This window comes from Harpia harpyja, chromosome 4 (assembly GCF_026419915.1).
Source record: "Harpia harpyja isolate bHarHar1 chromosome 4, bHarHar1 primary haplotype, whole genome shotgun sequence".
Lineage (NCBI taxonomy): Eukaryota > Metazoa > Chordata > Aves > Accipitriformes > Accipitridae > Harpia > Harpia harpyja.
In genome coordinates, this window is record NC_068943.1 from 50,931,540 (window position 1) to 50,952,134 (window position 20,595).

Sequence of the window (20,595 nt, forward strand, 5' to 3'; positions counted from 1 at the left end):
AAGAAACTTAAATCTGGAAGTTTCCATCTCTCTCCTCCACAGCTCGCTGCTACGTTCCCGCTGGAGCGGGTGATGCGTTTGGAAAAGCCTGCCTTTTCCCGGAGAGTGCCGGGCGAGCGCGGTGCTGCGGCGAGGCCCGCCACGCCGCCCTCCCTGCCGCCGGCCAGCAGCTGCCCCGGCCCCGCCGGCCCCCGGCCGCGGGAGCCTTGGCGGCAGCAAGGGCGGAAAAACGCAAGCCTCAAACCAGCGGGAACAACTTCTTCTCTTTAATGTCTCCCATCGTCGTCGTGCGCCCCCCCCGTATATATTTATACATAAATATATATATATACACATACATATTTGTAAAAACAGCGGTTGTTAAACGCAGCTACTAAATAACAACCCTTTAAAAAAAAAATCACCCCACACAAGCCATAATGATGATGATGATGATGACGGGAGGGGGGAAATAAATAAATAAAAGCGAGCGAGAGTCGGCGACGGAGAGGGAGGCAGGTTCAATTATCTAAACAAAGAAATCATGGCGGAGTGTTTACACTCGGCAGCCCAAAGACTGTTGGATTACGGACCCCCCCCCAATCCCAACCGGCCCCCCCCGGCCCCCCGCAGTAGCGGCTTGCCGGAGCCCGCCCGCCGACACCTCGCCGCGGCCCGGGTAAGTGCGGAGCTTGCGGCGGCTGGACCCGCGCCCCAGCCCTCCCCGGTCGGGCGGTGGGGCGGGGGCCGAGGCGGCTCCCCCCGCCCGGTGCCGTGCCTTGCCGTGCGTGTGTGTGTATCTGTGTGTGTCTGTGTGTGCGGGGGGGGGGGGGGGGGGGAACACGGGGTGTGCACGCCGCCCCGCTGCCCCCGGCCTCGCCGCGCCCCCCTCGCTGCGCCGGGCAGGGGCAGCCTGTCCCTGTCCCCGTCGCCGTCCCCGCGGCCGCGGTGCCGCTTCCCCGCCCCGGGGTCACGGCGCCCGGCGCTGACTGGCGGCTCCGCCCCCGCGGCCGGCCCCGCCGCGCCCCCCGCCCGCCCGCTGCCGCCGTGCCCTGCCGGGCGCAAGCAGCTACCCGGCCCGGCGGGGGTGGGGGGGTGGGAGCGGCTCTGCTCGGCCTGGCGGGACTCTGCCGCTGCCCCTACCCGTTAGCGAGGCTCTGCTCTTGGGGAGCGAGAGGCCCCGAAATGGGCGTCGGGGGGAAAGGGGGGGGGCTGCGGCTCCTGCTCCCGGTGTCCGAGAACCGCGTCGCAGAGCGAGTGTGGGGACCAGAGGAGGCAATCGGGAGCTGACAACAGCACTGAGACCCTCTCCCCAAAACACTTTCACACCGAAACACTCTAGCCGCCAAATATCCTTGACCCCACATGCCCTCTCCCCCAAATGCTTTTGCATTGCAAATGCTCTTACCCCCTGAATGCTTTTGCTCCCAAGCGCCCTCAGCCTCAAACACCCTCACCTTCAAGGGTCCTTGCCTCCAAAAGCCCTTGCTCCCAAACATGCTTGCCCCTAACGCTTTTGTTCCAGTCTCCCTCACTCCCAAATGCCCTTGCTTCCAAACAGCATCACCCCCAATCTTCCTTGCACCAAAACACCCTCACTCCTAAACTCTTTTTGCCCCAAACTCTCTTGCCCCCAACCTCCCTCAACCAAGTAAGGGCTTTAGCTGCTCTTGGTTTCCTCAGAACTGCCCCCCCCCCCCCCCCCCCCCGCAGTGGGCCCTATGAAACAGCTAGAAAGTGCCTGGGTCCCTCCCCCTGCCAACAAGCAGCCCCCCGACTGCTGATCTGACACTGGGTCCCCCATAGGCCACTGCTGTGAAATGTGGAAATGACCCTTTCAAGCAGACTGCAAGTGTTGCTCCCATGCGTCCATCAAAAAGTCCCCTGGCCCCAGACACATCTCAGTGCTAGAAAGCTGTAGAACTAATTTGGCACCTCTGCCCTCCTGCATCTGGCTAACTGGCAGTGGCCTCCCCCTGGTTTTGTGGTACGAACACACGGTCTGTGTGTCGTGCTGCGCTGCACTTATCCCTGTATCAGAGTGTTGGGGAGGTGGCAACATTCGTGTATTGCTGGCAGGGTTTTGCAGGCTATTTTGTCAGAGTAGAGGCTGGGAGCAGAAAGACCAGCAAAATTACTATGGTGGTAGTAGGACATAGGAGCTGGGGAAGTCAGTGGGCTGGTTCCATGCTTTTTCTGACACAGTGCTGAACCTACGTCTATTTCTGGGGCTGTGTTCCCACATGTCCCAAATTCAGAGTGCATTGAGGTATGTGAGATTGAAAGATATAGAAAAGATACATCTTTCTTTCTCTTTGAACTGCTTGACTTTAAAAGTTTGTGACGGTCAAACTCATCAATGAAAGAAAAATGCTTGGTATAGTAGAGTTATGAGCCACTGTAAACAAAAAAGGGGTTGGGACTGGGAGTTTGAGACATCCACTTTTCGTGCTCGCCCATGTCCCTTCCCAAGGCAGTGGGTTTTACAATTGTTTATTGTTGTGATGTTGAGGAGCCCATGTTCATATCAACGTGGTGGTGGTGCACTGAAACAATGAGGAAAACAGAAATGTGGAGATGCGTATCAGTGCCACTGCTGGGTGTGCTTGTACGAGGATTGGGTTTGATTTTCCAGTGTGATTGTCTCTTTGCTGGGTCTGTGGGAGCACACAGTGCACTAAGGGAGTGTCAAGAGTGGCCTGCAAGCGATAGCTGTTGCATGAGATCCATGTCTGCCTACAAACCATCTGTGGCTGTCTTGCATTACCAGGTGTTGTGGCAGCAAGTTGCATGACAAAGTTACAAAGCACAGGTTAGCGCTAAGTGTTAACCATGCAAAATTTTGGCTCTGAAGACATCAGTGACAAAAATTATGTTTTCATTGCTCAGAAAGTCATTGCTCAAAATCTCGTTTCCTTTCCTCTCTTTATTCCCTCCTCTCTGCAGCTACATTCCCCTACATCTACATTTAGGCCAGGCATTTCTAGGTTTGTACGTTCTGTGGATAAAAGGCCTGTTGAGGAAATTCCCCATACACTTCGATTTTTTGCCACTTTACTTCCTGCTTGAACTGTCAGTTCCTAGAGTCTCTGAAGGTCTGAGGCTGTTTTCTCAAGGAAAGCTCTTAATTTAAGTGGCCTGTTAACTGTTAATTGCTCTTCTGTTCTGGCTATTTACTTGAATATCATGTCAAGCCTGCTGTTCTGGTCTGGAGGCTACACTGGTTATCTGCTCTGATCTCTAAACTGCTACTGTTTTCTGCTGTGTTATTGAAGAAGAAGGTAGTATTTATTTTCTTAATGCAAACTGACGTTTCCTTAGATTTAAGGATTTTGTTGAGCAAGCTGTCCTGCTTGAAACTGCTTATACGGTAATCGGAATTTTATGTCTGGTAAAAAAAAGGCTTCCTTGAGACTTAATAGTCAAAGAATTTTGTTGTTTCCACTTCTTCAGTACGGATGTGTTCAGAGGAGAAAAACATTTAAAGCTGGGCAAAACAATGAGGAGTTGATGGGCAGGCAGTTAACAGAGTCAGGTAGGAACTTGGGCTTATCAAACTACAAACATTGGTATGTTCAGTGTAGGCAAAGCTTGAACTTTTAATGTATGCTTACCGGGCTGATTGCAAGTTTGAAGAAGGTCATGTTATCTCCAGGGTTGTCTTGAGATCTGTGCAGTTAATGCAACACTGGTAGTGCCAGTGAAATTCCCTCCCTAGAAAAAATTTCTTTTATATACTGTATTTAGTAAAGTTAGGTTCTGTTTTCTGGTAACTAACTTTATAAAATCAATGCCATATTTTGGCTGTTTGACTGGGATAGTCACACAGAAATTATAAAAAAATGCTGGCAGAGTGGACATAATTTTGCCTCAGACTGAAGAGACCATTAATGGGGCCAGTTCCCTTTTGGTGAGTGTTTGTAGTTTTTTGATTAATAAGTGTTCATTTCGGTATTGAGAGAAGAAGAGACCTCTCAAATGACGCTGAATCTGTTTCCCCAGTATGTAATAGAATAAAACTCTCAGGCTGTTGCTGGACAGTAAGATATTCTGACATGAATATGTATTTCAGAGGTCTGCACAAAATGAGGATTTCATGCATAGGCAACACAGTGTGACAAGTCATATCCCATGTGACCTTGTGCTTACAGTATAAAGTTGTGTAATAATATATTCTGCTAAATTAATACACAATATAAATATAACATACCTAATTTTTATGATAATAATAATATTTTTCAATTCTAAGCACCTTTTATGCTAAGACCTCAAAGTATATTACAGGTAGGAGTAAACCAAGCTTCACAACACCATTGTGAATTTTTGTATTATCATTCAGAGACTAGTTGGAAGGTATCTTTATTAATTACTTTTATTTATTTTTCTGTTAATTATTGTCTGATTTGCTTACTCTCTGATACTGTTCTCTCTCCTAAATATGTTAACAATAAAATATGTTCTTATGAAACTGAAAGAAAACAAATATTTTAATTTCAGCCACAAGAATGCACAGATCTGTCAAGGCTGAGAGGAAAAATAATACTGACTTTGATTCTTCAAGGAATTAGCAGAGATTTTGCCAGTAGGATGTATTTTGTGTGGCTGGAACATAAAGTAAATTTGGGATCACTGTGATGTGTGGTTCATCCTGTGATGTAACTGTAGGTGAAAGGCTGATAAGACTTTACAAAGAGGTTAGCTGAGGGAACAAAAGAAACCTAAATTATTTTGTTTAATTCAAATCACAAAGGATAGGACTTCCAAAAGTGCTGATTACTGGCTTAGTTTTACTGTCATTAATGTCAGTGGTAAAAATGCCATTTACTCCAATGAGAGCAGATTTAGGCCACTGACGAGTGCTTTTGCAATCCTGTCCTTCATGTTTGTAAAGTGTGAATTGAATCGTGCATTCCTGATACTACAGCATGTGTTTCTTCTAAACTTCAGCACAGGATTTGGTTCTCTGTCATACCCCTGTATGTGGAGATAGAGAAGCATTTCTGGGATAAGAATCCAGGTTGTAATGTTCTTCAGTAGCTTTTCTCCATCGATGTCAGTGAGGTTGTGTGGGCAGTCAATTAGTACAGATTTTACTTTAACTTATTAATGCATATTTACAACCTTAATTCCAGTTTAACAGAATGTTTTGTGGTGGAACATTTACAGAAAGAGCATGTGGAAAAATTATCACTGCATGTATTAAGCACAAAGAAAGCATCCCTATACTGCTGTGTAGGAGCAACTGACAAAACAGAACATATTACAAGAAACTATCTTTTTCATTAAGTCTGCACAAAATAAGGATTTAACGCATGGGCAGCACAGTCAGTCCCAGCGGTTTAGTGCCCGTAATCCCACCTTGAAAATGGCTTCACAATAATAATTACTGTTACAAAATGGACACTGCTTCCAATTTTGGCATGTCGACTTCACACATAACTAATTGCAGACACAGAGGGCAAGATCTTCTTTTACCAGCCACCTAGTTCCAGAAGTGCAGCTATATTAACCTTCCCATAAGATTTCCAGTCTCAAACCGACAACTTTCCGCTTTGCCTTATTTTGCCACAGTAACACAGAGCACGTGTGGCAGCCACCCTTACTTTGGCATGCTCAAACTATCCCTGGACATTAAGATACTATGACATGAATATATAGTGAGCTTTGCACAAAATGAGGATTTCACGCATAAGCAACATAGTGTGACGAGTAGTATCCGGCATGACCTTGCAAATGCAGGCTGAGCTCCAGAATAAACAGCTCAAAAGAGCAAGGAGTACAGCAGATTCTTGCATTCTGGAAGGAAATCCCATCGTTCGGTTCCAAGCCTGCAGGGAGTAGCATACAACTCTTCCTGGAAGTTCCTAAAACTTAACTGCTTTACACAGGTGGTGAAGTACCATGGCCCAGAGAACAAAAATTTCCAACTACTTTTAGAAAGGCAGGGTTATTATTACAGAAAATCCATAATCATCAGTGAAACTTACCACAGAGAGCTGAAAATCCTCATCATGGCTGGAGATTTCAAAGCTCCTGGGTTCTAGATGTGGAGTATTGTTACTCGTTTTAACAGGGCCTAGATTTGTCACTTGTTTAGGCTGTAGTTCCTATCTCCTATACGTTTTCTTGTCAGCTTTTTTCTCTTGCTAAAGGAACCATAGGTTTGGATGAAACAGTTTTTTCTGCCTTTCGAAAATAAACAGTGTGACCTTTTTGAAGTTGAAAATAACATAAATGTTACTGATACATACAGGGAGGTAATAAAGTGTCTTCTCACACCTCTGTTCCTCACAGTTTAGAACAATCAGGTGCAATCTGGTCCCTTGTCAGAGCTGGCCTTGAGTATGGGCAGCCAGACTCCTGCGCAGGGGGCAGAAGAGGTTGCAGAGCTTGTTCGTGCAGTCAGAGCCCTGACAAATTATTGGCCATACTAATGTTGCGTATAATAAAAGCATTATTTATGCACAGCTAATGACTCATCAGTGTGAAGTTTTCTTTAAGGTTATCTTTGCGCAGATAGTGTTATTGTACATTCTTGTTCAGGGGAACTAAAATGAAATATGATCTTGAAATATGCGTGTTATCCTTATTTAGACTGTATCAAAGATGCATGTTATTCAGCATATTTTTGAGTTCTTTGCTGCTTAAAATTTCGGTGGGTTTCATTGGCTTTTTAGGCATAAAACTGAGTCTACAGTTGTGGACTTGTGGTTGGTTTTGGAGCATAAAGCCCTGTAGAAACAAGACAGGAAAGGATCTCAGGAGGCCATCTTCCTTTCTCAAAGGCAAGATAGCTGTGCCATTGTTGGCAAAAGTTTGTTCACTCCATTCTTAAAAACCTTCTGCAACAAAGATTTTGCAGTCTTCCTGGGCACCCCATTGACCTAAATCTCCCTTGCCATATTGAATTCCGTTACCGCTTGTCCTATCTAAATTGGACATAAAGAGGAGTCTATTCACTCTTCTCTGTCTTTTCACGTATCTGAAGAACATCACTGTGTCCCTGCCAGTCGTTTCTTCTCAGGACTAAGCAATCCCAGTTTCTTCCCCTACTCCTCAGAGGTCAAGTTCCAGACTCCCCCCAGTTAGTCCAGACCCATCCTGAAGGGTTGAGCTGGACTCAGTTTCACTCCAGCCAATGCCCTACCATCTCTCATTAGGATGGAAATTATTTTGTTTTTATCAGAACTCTTGCTTAAACATCCCAATGGGGTGTTTTCTGTTTAGGTTCAATTCTTAGGGCTTTGTTATTACATGAGGCTTGTAGACTATGGAGAAAGTAGCAGTAGTAAAAATTAATAATATAGATCTATCTTAATATGGCAATATACCTTATCTGTAAAATATTTTTTCTTTTATGAGTTTTATCTTTTTTCTCTCTCCTATTCTGGTTGAGGAGATAATTTTAGATAAATGACAATACCACTCCTATTTTCAATATAAGGATAGGATTGTTTGAAGTGTAACACAGTTCCATACTATATAACTGTCCTATATATTTACAAGAATAAGTTATTCTGGTTCTGCTTTTTGCTATGGTCTATTAGGAAAATCGTGCCTAAATGTTAGAATTATTGATATATAGATGCAGACACAGCAGATCATAGACTCAGTGCATACATTTTGGCCTAAGAACACATTCATTTGGCTTCTAAAAAGGACTTTATAAAGTATAATATATTTGATAATATTTCTTAAATCGTGAAGTCTTTGAGGTTTGGATATTCATAAATGTTTGCAGAGCACCTAGCATTTGTCTCTGATTGGGGCCTATGGGTAGTTTTAAAACATAAATATTTAATGGTAATGGTAATTACCCTTTTTTCAGAATAATAACGTCTTTGAAGTTCCATCTTGGATAAGTGAAACGCCCTTAATAATTTTTTTTCCACCACTTTGAAGAATATTCTCTTGTCATCGGAAGCATTTCTGGAATTCATAGTTTTGTACATTGCAAAAATGCCACACTTCATAGATTACAGAACTGTCTGCTCCAACCTGTCTCCTGCTTAAGTTGTACAGAAATCAGAATGCAAGTGGCATGACTGAGTGTATTCTGTGGGTGTTTCTACCTTAGTGTTTTAGTTCAGATCAAGAATGATGTTTGGAGTGGATCAGGCCTGCTTCCAGCACTTTGATTCTCATTATGAAGTGGTCTCCCAGAAAAAAAAAACCTGGATTCCTCTTGGATTAAACTACACCAGAAGGTATTATCTAGGAGCACATGTAGTGTGCTCCAGCTGCTTGGGAGTATTTCTTCCATGGGACCAGACCAGAACTAGCCTGTAATAAACCATCTGAAAAGTATGTAATATGGACATTGGGTCCTTAGCACCATTTTGCTTTACAGATTCTCTCTCATTTCTCTGCCTTATCTGCTAATGTAGACATGATCCTTGGTTTCAGAGCTGAGAGGCCATTAGGAAATAAACCACCCACTGATTGCATTATATGAAGTTCACTCCTTTACTGAAAAATCTCCAAGGAATATTCTATTGGATACCAACCCTTAACCACAGTGAACCATACTCTACTTTATTAAAATTGTGAAAGAAATGACAGAAGGGTTTTCTTTTGACTGCAGTTATGAATCTTTGTGGAAAAGGCCAATTAATGGAACTATTTGTGGAGTCCTCTTGATTTTCATTTGATGACCCTGTAGTAAGATACCTAGCAAGGCAAAGGCTTCACTACATGGCACCGCAACCATGCAGAGAGGTACTTTAAGTGACCTATGAAAACTTGACAGAATATTGACTATATGGTATCCATTTAAAAATGGCTGTCATGATGTATTGACAGCAGCACTAGCAAATAAATAATACATATTTTTAAAATTTCCGTAATTACATGTTTACCCAATAGGCCAGAACAGCTCTGTCCCAAGGAGCTGTTGCAGTCTGAGTAAATAATACATGTTTTAAAGTCCATAATTATATATTTAAACGATAGACTATCGAGGAAATAATGCACATTTTAAAAAGTCCATAATTACATATTTACATGATAGTCTGTAAATTCAGTAATTACTTATTTACACAATAGACCATAGCAGCTGTTACAGTCTGTTATGGTAACTCTCATAGAATTATATTATGGATTTTTTTGTAATTTAAAAAATAAGTATATTTAACCAGAAAATTGTATTGTTACTCTTAAAAAACCCCACAAACCTCTAAGATAAGAAATATGTGTAAAGGTAAAAATTTAGGGTGGAGAAATTCTTACCCCTTCAGTGATAAATGTCTTTTGTTAGCATGAGGATCTCGGGATTTTTCATTAATTTCAGAATTTCTTTATTTAGGTAGCTGAAATATAAATACGCAACATTATCTGATTATACTTTCCTTATTGTCATGTAGACATTCAATTTGCATAAGCATTTGGGATTCTTAAAATTCTTTAGTTCCTGTTCTGCTCTTATTAAAATCAGTGATAAAACTCCCATCAACCCTGGTTTCAGAAATCATTTATATTGAGGACAGCACTTAAACGTGTACTTGAAATCAATGGCACTTAAGCATCTTTTAAAAATAAGCACATACTTAAGGACTCTCATGAATTCTGATGGACCAAAACATATGATTAAATGCTTTCCTGAATTGGGATACTGTCTTCCATGAAGGCAGAATTGGAACCTTCCACATACATGGCCTGTTGGTGGGCCACAGGTTTTTTGCTGTTCGTGATGTGGCTTCTCCCTGAGGAAAAGCTTTTTTAGCATGTTTAACTACAGACATACGTGTGTAAGAATCAGTAGTATGGCAAATGTGTTTCTGCTTCTTTGTTCTTTGTAGAGATTCATGAATTGAGAATTCATCCAGTGTGTTCCATAGCTCAGCTACTGAATTTATTCCTCATGTTAAAGACTAGATCAATACACCTAAATGAGACTTCTGTCCATAATTACTACTAAATAGCAAGGCTAAATCAAGCAAGTCAGAATCTGACATTTAGCTTAGCCAGACCTTATGCATTTAGTAACAAAATAGAGTATGAGAGAAACCTTTGATCCTCACTGTTAGTTTCATTAAAACATTTGAGTTAAGAGAATTTGAACTGTTGGGATCCCCATTTATAGACATGCCTTAAATGTAATGAAATATGCAAATATGTTTTAACAATGGTTTGAGGTCGAGGTGTTCAGCTGCACTGTATAGGCTGGTCTTACATTTTGACTGAAAGCATCAGGTAAAGGGCTGAAGGTTTTGTCTTTCCTTGGCAATGAACAGTATAGCGTCAACTTTGGTAAAGAAGTATCTATTCAGAAATAAAAAACATGTTTTATCAAGTGAAATATGCAGAAATTGACTTGCACAGGGAAAGAAGAGCCTCAACAAGATATACTTCTGCTATTTTTTGCTATGGATCTTCCCAGATGTTGTTACTGACACCAGTGCACACGTTTGGATATTTGGTTAAGTGACCTGGAGCTTCAAAGACCAAAGGGAAAGTCAATATCAATCCTTTGTTAAAAGCACAAAGCTAGTAGAAAAAATGATTAAATAGCAGGAGCCTAATTCTTATTTCTTGCATGGTGCTTTTTACTTGTGGAAACTAGATAAACAGCATTACCTGACTGGTTAGTCTTTGAAACCAGCAAATGAAAACAAGGGATGTAAGGGATTAGAGAATCAAATGTGAGAGCAATAACTTCAGGTTGTGTAGGAACCATATTTAAATGGTTTAAATTTTTAAAGTCTTAATTTTTTGCATTCTCCACAACAAATCCTTGCATTTGAGAAGTAAAAAATAGAAGATGTCTCTCTCTTGTTGGGACAGCCCTGTGGCACCCAGTACAATTAGAATAACCGATCCTCTTCGTGTAAGGGCTATCCCTGTGGAACTGTCAAGGTCAGTTTCTGTGTCATTTTTCTACTCTGTTTTCCATTAAAAAATATACATATAAACATTTGCTGGTTTTGTAACACTTCCAAGCTTTACACTTGAGTTAACATACAGGAGTTGTCATCTTTTACATCTTCATCCTAATCCTGCAAGTTATTCAGATTCTTTGAAGGTTTTGCGGGTCTTCAGCTTTTCACCAGGTGAATGTTGAGAGTCTTCACTTCTCCCACCCTTTTTTGTTTGTATGGCATCCATCCTTGCCAGGAAGGCATGTTATCTGCCAGAAGTTCTGTTACGTATTATTGCTAAATAAAGATTTTGTGTTCATGTAATTGTGGCAGTTGTCTAATAATTCTGACCTGAGGTTGAATACATCCAGAAGTGCACAATATAAATTTACACAAATAAACAAGATGTGTTGCACAATATAAGCTTTATAAAGGGAAAGCTTTATTATCATATGCTTTTTGGGCACAAACCAGCTTATTTTATTGTGAAAAATCCCACTGGGGAGCCAGCACAGGGGATATTACCTGAGGAAGGCAGGCAGATTCCAGGATATTGTATTTGCCAATAAGCAGTACTTTGCACTTGTAATTTTGATAATTGTCAGAAGTAATTTAAATTCATCAATTATCAATGAGTAATTCTATCAGAAGTGTCTCTAGGAAAAGTTAAAATCCCAGTTGGATTGACACAACACTTTCTCCTTCAGAGAGAGATAAACTTTGTAGTACAGAGTAATTTGTCTCACATGGTGTTTTGGCATGTTCTTGAAAAATTAGATTTGAGGCTAAAGTGAGACTTTATTGCTGTCTTTGTGTATGTAATGGAAAAGCATGTGTCTTTCTGAGAAGAGAGAGCTAGACTTTTCTCAGAGGTGCAAAGTGAAAGGGGAAGAGGCAACGGATGTGAGCTGCAACAGGGGAAATCCTGATTAGGTATTATGAAGAATTTATCACAGGCGGGCTAGTCAAACACTGGAACAGGTTACCCAGACAGACTGAAATCTCAAACCTTGGCAATTTTTTGCACTGGGTTCCCAACTATCTTTTGTAGGTTGCTGTAGATGTAGGACAGATTTTGCCTGTGGTCCCTCACCATCTTGCCCATATTCTGCAGTGAGCTTTCAGATTAAAATGTGTTGTGCTATATAAAAGTAAACTGTTACTATTACTGGTTTGTGGTGGTCCTCATTTGTGATAGAGCAAGTGACTACATCACTTGGCAGCTACGATGACAAATACATATTTATCAGAAATAGTTATTTACTTTATATGCACTTGTTAGTTTTCTTTTATTGCTTTTTTTATTATAATGGAACTTGAGGACAGAGACAGATTTCTTCCCTGCAGTGTTAACTACAGTAAGAAGTAGCATTATGGAATGTCATCTATTGCCTCTCATAATGATAAATATTTCTGAGACAAAACATTGTGAAAACCTATATGTATAAATTCATCTACCCTGGCTATTAGGATGAAGAGTAAAACTACAGCTTACTATTACTAGGGATTTGTCGGCAGCTAAATGTCTCCTCACAGGTAAAGAACACCTCCTTCCCCATACCTTCTTTTCTGTAGTTTGCTTGCTGTTCTTTAACATCTTTATGCAAGCAGTATATCTTCTCCATATAGGCCAATGTTTTGCGTTTGATGTTGCCAGGTACAGCTGAGGAACACCGCAAGAAAGGAATGACCATCCTTTAAATGCTTTTTTTCTTGGACCTTTATACTCTGTTAAATTTAAGAGTCTGTGAATACAATATTGAAATGGCTGGGCCTCTGGAAGAGAGTGTCACATTCTGCAGCACAGTTGGTCAAGAAGGCCTATATTATAGGTGGATAAACTGGGACTCAGAGAAACTAAAGGACTTTCCCAAGGTGCCCCTGGGAAGGTAATATAGCTAGCATAGAAGTGAGGAATTTTGCCTATTTTGTCCCATGCATTAGTCAAGAAAGAATGGTGCAGATTGGTATAGATAGTTTTTCTTCTGTCTTAAATGTATTCTGAGAGCTGAATTTGATGAATTTCAGTGTTCATCAAAGCAAAGGAAGTTTCACTGTAGCTCTAACTAGAGTGAGAGACAGTGTGGAAAGGTGTTGTGCAAGCAAGCCCTCACAGCTGTATTAATGGACTTCAAACCTGACCTGCTGTACCTCTTCAGTGAACTGTCAGGCCTCTCTAGTTCAAAGAGTATAAAGGGGAATTGGGCTACAGTTAACAGGTTCATCTCTTTTTCTGTTGCATGGAGTCTTGACTCTTTGTTTTAAAGGATGTTGGAAAGATATCAAGCAGAGGACTAATGTGAGGGCTGATATCAGGAGCAGGAAGAATGTCATATGAGGCAAAAGGACCATAGCTAAGAACCTTCCATAGCAGCTGAGCAGAGTAGCTGTGGTTCTGTCCTGTTGAGTCCTGCAGAAATTTAAACAGCCAATTAAAATGATATGTGTAAGAAAGACCAGGAAAAAAAAGCCAGCAAATTTTCGGATACAACAGATTCTATTTACATGTAAAAAATGTCATCCTTTCTCCTGAATCTTGTTCAATTTCTACTGCTTTTGTTGAAAGGATGTGTTTTTTTAAAAAGCGGCTGAATAACTTTCTGAAAGCATAATGCTTAAAGAGGGCTGGTTTTGGTCTTGATAGTTTTATGGTTATGCACCTAAAATAATAATATCAATAACAAAAAATAGATGCCTTTGGTGGTGGTAGCAGTGTATGTTAAGTACTATTTGTTCATGTTGTTCAGGAGACATGTTTGAAATTCAGAAAGTCAGACTTTTAGAAATCAGGTCTTCAGATAACCAAAATAATAATTTTCCCCAATTTTTATATCCTATCTTTTGAATACTTGATGTTTACACACACAAAGAGAAATGCTTCAGCTGTTGTTCTATAGAAGCCTTGTTGAATGACTGAAAAATAAGTCTTGCTCTCGGCAATGAACAATGCATGTAAGTAATTGGTCACTAATGTAATTAAGGCCTAGTGGGTTTGTACCTAATATATTTTTAATATATTGGGGGATTTTGAGCAAAAGATAAGAATATGAGTGACTTTGTATAGACCTATTAATATTCACAAGCCCATGTTTTCACAAGCTCCAGCCCAGGGTCTTTACACAATCACAATGTACTTCTAACGAGTGTTGGTACATTTTCTATACACCCAAAACAGTTTTGTACAAAAGTAGCTGTATATCAAAAACATGCAAATGACTAGTGACTGGTTTGAGGCTGTTTGAAAATTTGGCATATCTACATCCTCAGCTATCACATAATTTCACAACTGCATTTATATTCAGTCAATGGTGTTAACACTGTAGCTTTTGTGATAGTTCCTGTAATATTTCTGAATGCTATTATAATAACTTCTCTATCACCTGCACCTTTTAATGATTCATAAATTCCTTGATTTCTATGACTAGCAAACTATAATAGCACTATAATCAGGACAGCATGCTAAGGTATAGCAGAAACTTCTGCTGCCTGACTACCTCGAGCTTTCCTTCATTGCCTGACTAAATTGTTCAAAATGAGGTTTCCACTACAATTTGAAAGAAGGAACTCCTGAGTTCAACACGAATACCAGTGAAGGAGACCATGCTGAAAATTAAAAAGCAAAATAGACAATAACATGTAACAGATTTCAAATAGAGTAAATGCAAGAACATTCACTGTATAACAGGCATATTATTAGCTGTACCATAATTTCTTTTTCCTCTTTCAGTCATTTGGTCCTTTTAGCTAACAATTTCCCCTATCCACCACGTACGCCTCGCATACACTGCACACATGTGTTCTGCCACAATGATACTTTTCTAGTAACTTTTTCTGGGATGGTTTAACAGCTTTATTTGCAAACACGAAGGGACTTCCATGAATCGAGTTGCATGATAAATGCTGGTTTTCAGGCACTCCTCTTTGTTTTCCACCTACCAGGACTAAATCAGTCCCTTAAAACTACAGTAAGTGAAATACCATAGGTGTGACAGAAATCTCAGGTGCTATAATTGGTGGTCTCTGTGGTTTTTTTTACAGTGGTTTGTTTTTTTCCCCTAAGCTTTTAAGAAACTAGCTCACTCTGAGAATTAGGTACTGGATGCAAAAGCACTAGTCATATAATTTCATTTTATTCCATTGTGGTACTGATTAAAAGCTTTGACTGTCAGCTGGTCATGCCATGTCTTATGTGATCAGTCTGCTTAAAAGTTGTTCATCATAAAACTCACCATTTTTCATATTAATTTTGGGAGCTTTTTCATCTGGTTGGATAGACATGGAGAAAAGTCACCTCACTTCTGAAGGATAGGTATGAGATACCTTAATTTCATAAATAAGCTTGTGCTGCATTGGTTCGTGATGAGATGTGCTGTGTATAGAAACAGAGAGCTGTCAATGTGCTCCTTTCACAAGCTGTTAAGTCATTAAAAAATAAACCTTCATTGATCAGAGTTCATCCTATATGCAGTGATTTTTCACACGTGCTCAGTGGCAGCCTAATTTTGCATCTGTTGAAGTCAATGGGAATTCTACTATTAACAACAGAATTAGGCCAACTGAGTACTTTTGAACATCACACACTTCATATTTTTTTAGTATTTTTTTAATTATGCATATATAATTTTTGCTTTACTAAAGCAATTTATGGCAAACCTCTTTATCTAAGCATCAACAACCAAACAGGTATGAACTCCATCTTCATTCTCCTACTTCAGTGTAATACTTCTAATAGCATTGAATGACATCCTGCCTTGAAGCCAATGGCAGCTGTGTCTGATTACGAAGGCATGTATAAAGTAGACAGTGGAAAAACTGAAGTGGAGGTAAAGGAGAAAACACATCATCTCATTGGTATAAAAGAATTTATATATCAAGGCTTGGAGTTAGGTAATCTATTTTTAGTTGAAGAGATTATTTTCTATGTTGGCAGTAACTATATGTAGATTAAACATGTAAGTGTTTTTTCATTCACCCCATTTTTTTCAGAAGATGTTACATGCCAGCCTGCTCTGTAAAAGGGACTGTCTTCTATGGCTGGTAAAGTTAGGAAATAATTTTCCCTTTTCTTTTGTTCATGGTATGTTTCCATTTTAACTATCAGTTTCCCATTTCTGTAGCAATCACTACACTATTCCACTGCTTGTAACTAATATGTTGATAATAATTTAATATAACTTCCTTTTAAAACCAGTTACTATGCTGGAAAATTGGAAGTTAAAAAATGTTTTAAAGAGTAGTCTGTTGCAATTAGTTTGTGATTTGTATAAATCAACATGTATCATTTAAAAGAAAAATCTAATTCAGGCTAGAGTGATAAAGTTGACGCTTGTACCAATGGTGTTATCAGTTGTGCTGGATTAGAACTGGTGTTATTCAATATTATTGTGTTTTAAAATTGGGTGAACTTTGAACAGAATTTGCAGATGATGTCTAGGGTAATCAAGATTTTGAAAGTCTGGACAGGAATTTTAGAAGCATCTGCCAAAGTTGAGTAAATTAACAGGCTAATGAGATGAAAGGTACAATTCTTGGAAATGTGTATTAGAAAGCTTTTTTTTTTTTTTTAAATATATTTCCAGATTCTATATTAGCTTTAACTTCTTTTGGAGATCTCTGTGTCATTGTGGACAGATCAATGAAAAACTCTCCCTGCTAACTTCACCATTGAATCTGATCCTGCTTCCACTTAAATCAGTAGCAATACTGCAGCTGATTTCAGTGGGTAATGATCAGTTTTTTAGTGGGATGGGATGAATACTACTACTATGCCAATAAATCAATGGCCCTGGTTTATATAGAATATTCTGATTCCGCTAAGGAGGAAGTGCTCATGTTAGAATTGCTAGAAGTACCAAAGGACTTGCTAATGAGGACTAACCAAAGAAACAAAGTAGATGGTTTTAGAGGACAACCAAAGGAAAAGAACACTTAGTGGCTTATGAACAGTTGAAAGCTAGAGAGAAATAATTGTGGGACACCTCTGTTCCATGCTTTTTAGCACATCACGCCAATAGTAATAGTCATTCATATAGTCAATGTCTTTATTTCATTTTAAAATGTGTGATTTTTTTTTCCTCTACTGAAAATTCTGTAATTTTCTAAAGTAAGCAATGGTCTGACCTAAAGGTGCATTGACATTGGTGAAGAAAATCTGTAAGGTTTGGGCCAATCCCCAAGATCCTCGAGTATGCCAGCATGTTCTCATATTGCTTTATATTACAGTGATAGAGAAAATTCAGGAGGCTTACTTCCGCCATCATTTGCAATTTGCACTGGGTTTTTAAAAAATTGTTTCCCTTTCTTAATTCTTCTAATGTTTAGAGGGCTTGCTTCTCAACTCTTTCTCTTGTGAAAACCAGAAATTTGAAATTGATGGAGTACATCAATGTGAGAGACTTGAACTTTATGCCTTTCAAGGGTAGAGCCCCATTTCTTGTTATTTGCTGCTAGTTTTATTAGCATAAATTTGTCTACACTGAATTAATTTGTCTACACTTCTACTCTGCCAGGTTTTCAGTCTTTCTGAGCGTACTTCAGTCATTCTGAATTTTATCCCGTTTCTTTTCATTGACTAGCCTACCAGGTTGTCTCTTTCAAACATACCCTGTCATCTTACTGATTGTTCCCACACTTCCTGACCTTGTAGATTAGTCTTCTATGTGTTAATCTATCCAAAGCTTTTCTAAAGGGTGTGGACTATATGCTCATACCTTCCATTATGATCAATAATTTGTAATTCTTCTTAAAAAAGTGCTGAGGGCATTTTTAGGCATGATATCCCTTTGGTGAGCTGTGCTAGCAATTTCTCTTGCAGCTATACAAACTCTTAATCGTATCATTTCTTGGAATAATAATGTTTCAAGAGTATGACACTGATGTGAAGTCAGGGTTTTTTCTAGATAGTGGTTATCACTAACCTCTCTTCAGTCCAGCTCATATTTCCAAACAGGTTTTAAATATATCTGCTAATGATTGCTCTATCTCTTCTGACATATCTTTCTGAGCTCTGAATTAATTCTGTCTATTCCTGGAGTTATGTCAACCTTCAGACTTTCTAATTTCTTGATGAGCTGTTCTGGCGTGTTACTGATTTTCTTTGGTGTTTATTCTTCCTCCCCCAGGAAATTTATGTCTGATCCTGTCATCAGTCTCAACCTTGTTTTATGGACAATAAAACAGAGAGTTCATTTTTAAGCAGTTAGTAAACTGCCATTTGCCATTTCATAGGTGTGCTTCTGTTTCTCTCAGTGACCTTATGCTCTTTACGTGCTTGAAAAGAAAAAAAACTTTATTTACAATTGCCTCACCTTATGTGAACTTTTCCTTTCATTTTTCCCTCTTGCTTTCCTTATCAGTATGTTACAGTCTTTTAACTTCATGCTATAATCTTTCTAGTTGTCTTCCCTACCTATATTTTTATACCTTAAATATGCCTTTTTCTTAAAGTAATTTTCTTGCATTTTCCTCTTCATCCACAATATATATTTTAACACACAATGTTCTGATGCTAGACAGCACATATAACCTTCAGGCATGTAATAATTGACTTTCAGTACTTTCCATTTCCTTCTCTGTCCTTTTCCTCCAGTGCTGTTTTCCATTCAGTCTCACCCACTGTTTCAGTAATTCTCTTCACTGAATTCAGAGGTTTGATTTTTTTGTGTGGATGTATTTTTGTCTCATTGTCATCTTAATTAAAACTTTAACTAGATTATAACCACTGCTGAATTGATTCCATTTATGTCCTCTTCTGTTCAAATCCTAGGTGAAGCAATAATTCCTGCTCTCATTCTTTTATATATTGTTTAAAGAGCCACTCCTGTGTCTAAAACATGTTATGAAAAGCAGTTATAAAAAAGCTGTTTTGATGGGCAAAATTTTAACCTGTGATCCTGTATTTGTCTAAGGAGAGGGCACAACACAGAAGCATAGGTGCAGGCTCCCCAGGGCAACACAGCCGATGTGTTTCAGCACAGACCGCTGGTGTTGCTCAGGAGGGGTGGGGATTTTCCTCCCTGCCTTGCCCTGGCGATGCTATGCTGCAGGGTGGGAGCTTGCAGCACCTTTGGGATGGTGGCTCTCCAGTGATGCAGAGCACCTCTGGTCTTCAAAGGAGACATACTCTGTGAGGAAGCAGTGACAGAGGCAAATGAATGTCAGTATGTCCCTTTGACAGTGTAGGGCATCCTTATAGTACCAATAACTGCTTTTAGCTATCTTAGCTATGAAACAGTGCTTTGTAGAGTAGTTCATAGAAATCTGAAGTTGTATTTTAACAATAGGTCTCCAGCCTTGCTGACAGAAAAAGTAATTTATTTTGCAGTCTCTTCACATATAATAACACAATCACATATAGTAGATTCTGTCCTTCTGCACTTTGCTATACAGTGTTAATGACTGGCACTTAAATACTTTACAAATTGAATTGCACTTGTATGAGAAAGTGGATTGATAAAATAAATTACTATATCTTATAGGTTAAGGTTTTGGTTCTGCAATTGTAGCTGTTACAAATTACCTAAAACCCTTTTTATATTGCATTTCACATGGCTATATTTTACAACTTCTCTAATAAAAAATTCTATACAAAAATTGTTTGATATTAATAGTAATCATTAACAACTTGATAGATTCTTGTTAAGTATATTTGCAATACATTTAATCTTATTAAACTCAGCTCTGAGTTGTTTCTTCCGAATATTATAGGTCTTTATGAAGCTAGCAGTATAAAGAAGAGATTTCAACCATTCTTGGCCAAGAATTAGGTTTGGCTTAATGGATCAATTCTTTTCTTATTAAACTGAGTCTGCCCAATGCCAAGTAATACATTCAGCATTGATCTTTGCCTCACCCTGCTGTAGCTTGCGTTCTCTTTATGTACATGAAAAATAAGGTGCCAAGAATGAAAACAATGCCTGTATAATACAAATATAGAATTTTTCAGACTTCCATTCTGCTTATCCTTTCAGTTTGTTATTAATGTCTTGTTCAATGCTTTTCTGAAATGTATTTTTTAAAAAAACTTTTCTTTCCATAAGGGATATTTCCCTTTTCTGTAATTAACAAAAAGCAAAATGAATAATAATAAAAGAGATCCATATACGACTGACACATGTGAAAGTCCTGACAGAGATATCTCATTCAGTTTTAGAAGGCCTACATGTATCTGTTCAATTTTTTTATGTATGAGGTTTACACAGAGAAGTTCAATCTCTAAATGAAGGGAACCTTCTTAACAAGTAATCTGAAGCAGTGGTCTCTTGGTCTGTCTTTATAAAAATAATTTGATTTAATCTGAAAACTGAAAATTACGTGAAACTGGAGATGTGATAGTTCAGATAATGATAGAAGTTAGGATGATCTCAGTGTTTCTGCTAAAACTCATTTTTTGCACACTTTGAAGTCCAGAGATAAATACTTTGTGAAGCCTGAAATTTCAGGTAAACTACAGATCAGAATACCATGTGGACTTTGGTTTTTTTTTTTAATTGGTGCCAAAATTTCTCATTTGCTATACTCATTCTCATTCAGGGTCAGTTTGTACTTATAAACACACCTCGGGTTTTGTTTACACAGTGGACCTTTTCCAGCATTCTAAGTGTGCGCAGTGGCCAGATTTTAAGTAAAAATATGGGCATATTTTGTAAGTAATGTCATGTAAAAGTTAATTATCTTATTTTTCTGTGTCCAGAATTGCTGTTGCAGGTTTGTGAATGCAAATAATGGTGAAATAGAATGATAGAACTATACGCTTAGAATG

The 20,595-nt window shown here is 39.2% G+C and overlaps 1 long non-coding RNA gene across 1 annotated transcript in view; it reads left to right on the forward strand.

The window, feature by feature from the left end:
* The first annotated feature begins 375 nt into the window (after window positions 1–375).
* Window positions 376–20,595, forward strand: part of LOC128140376 (uncharacterized) — a 369,327-nt gene continuing 349,107 nt past the window's right edge. Inside the window, exon 1 of the long non-coding RNA XR_008234708.1 lies at window positions 376–658. This is a non-coding gene — a long non-coding RNA (uncharacterized LOC128140376). The remainder of the gene's footprint in view (window positions 659–20,595) is intronic.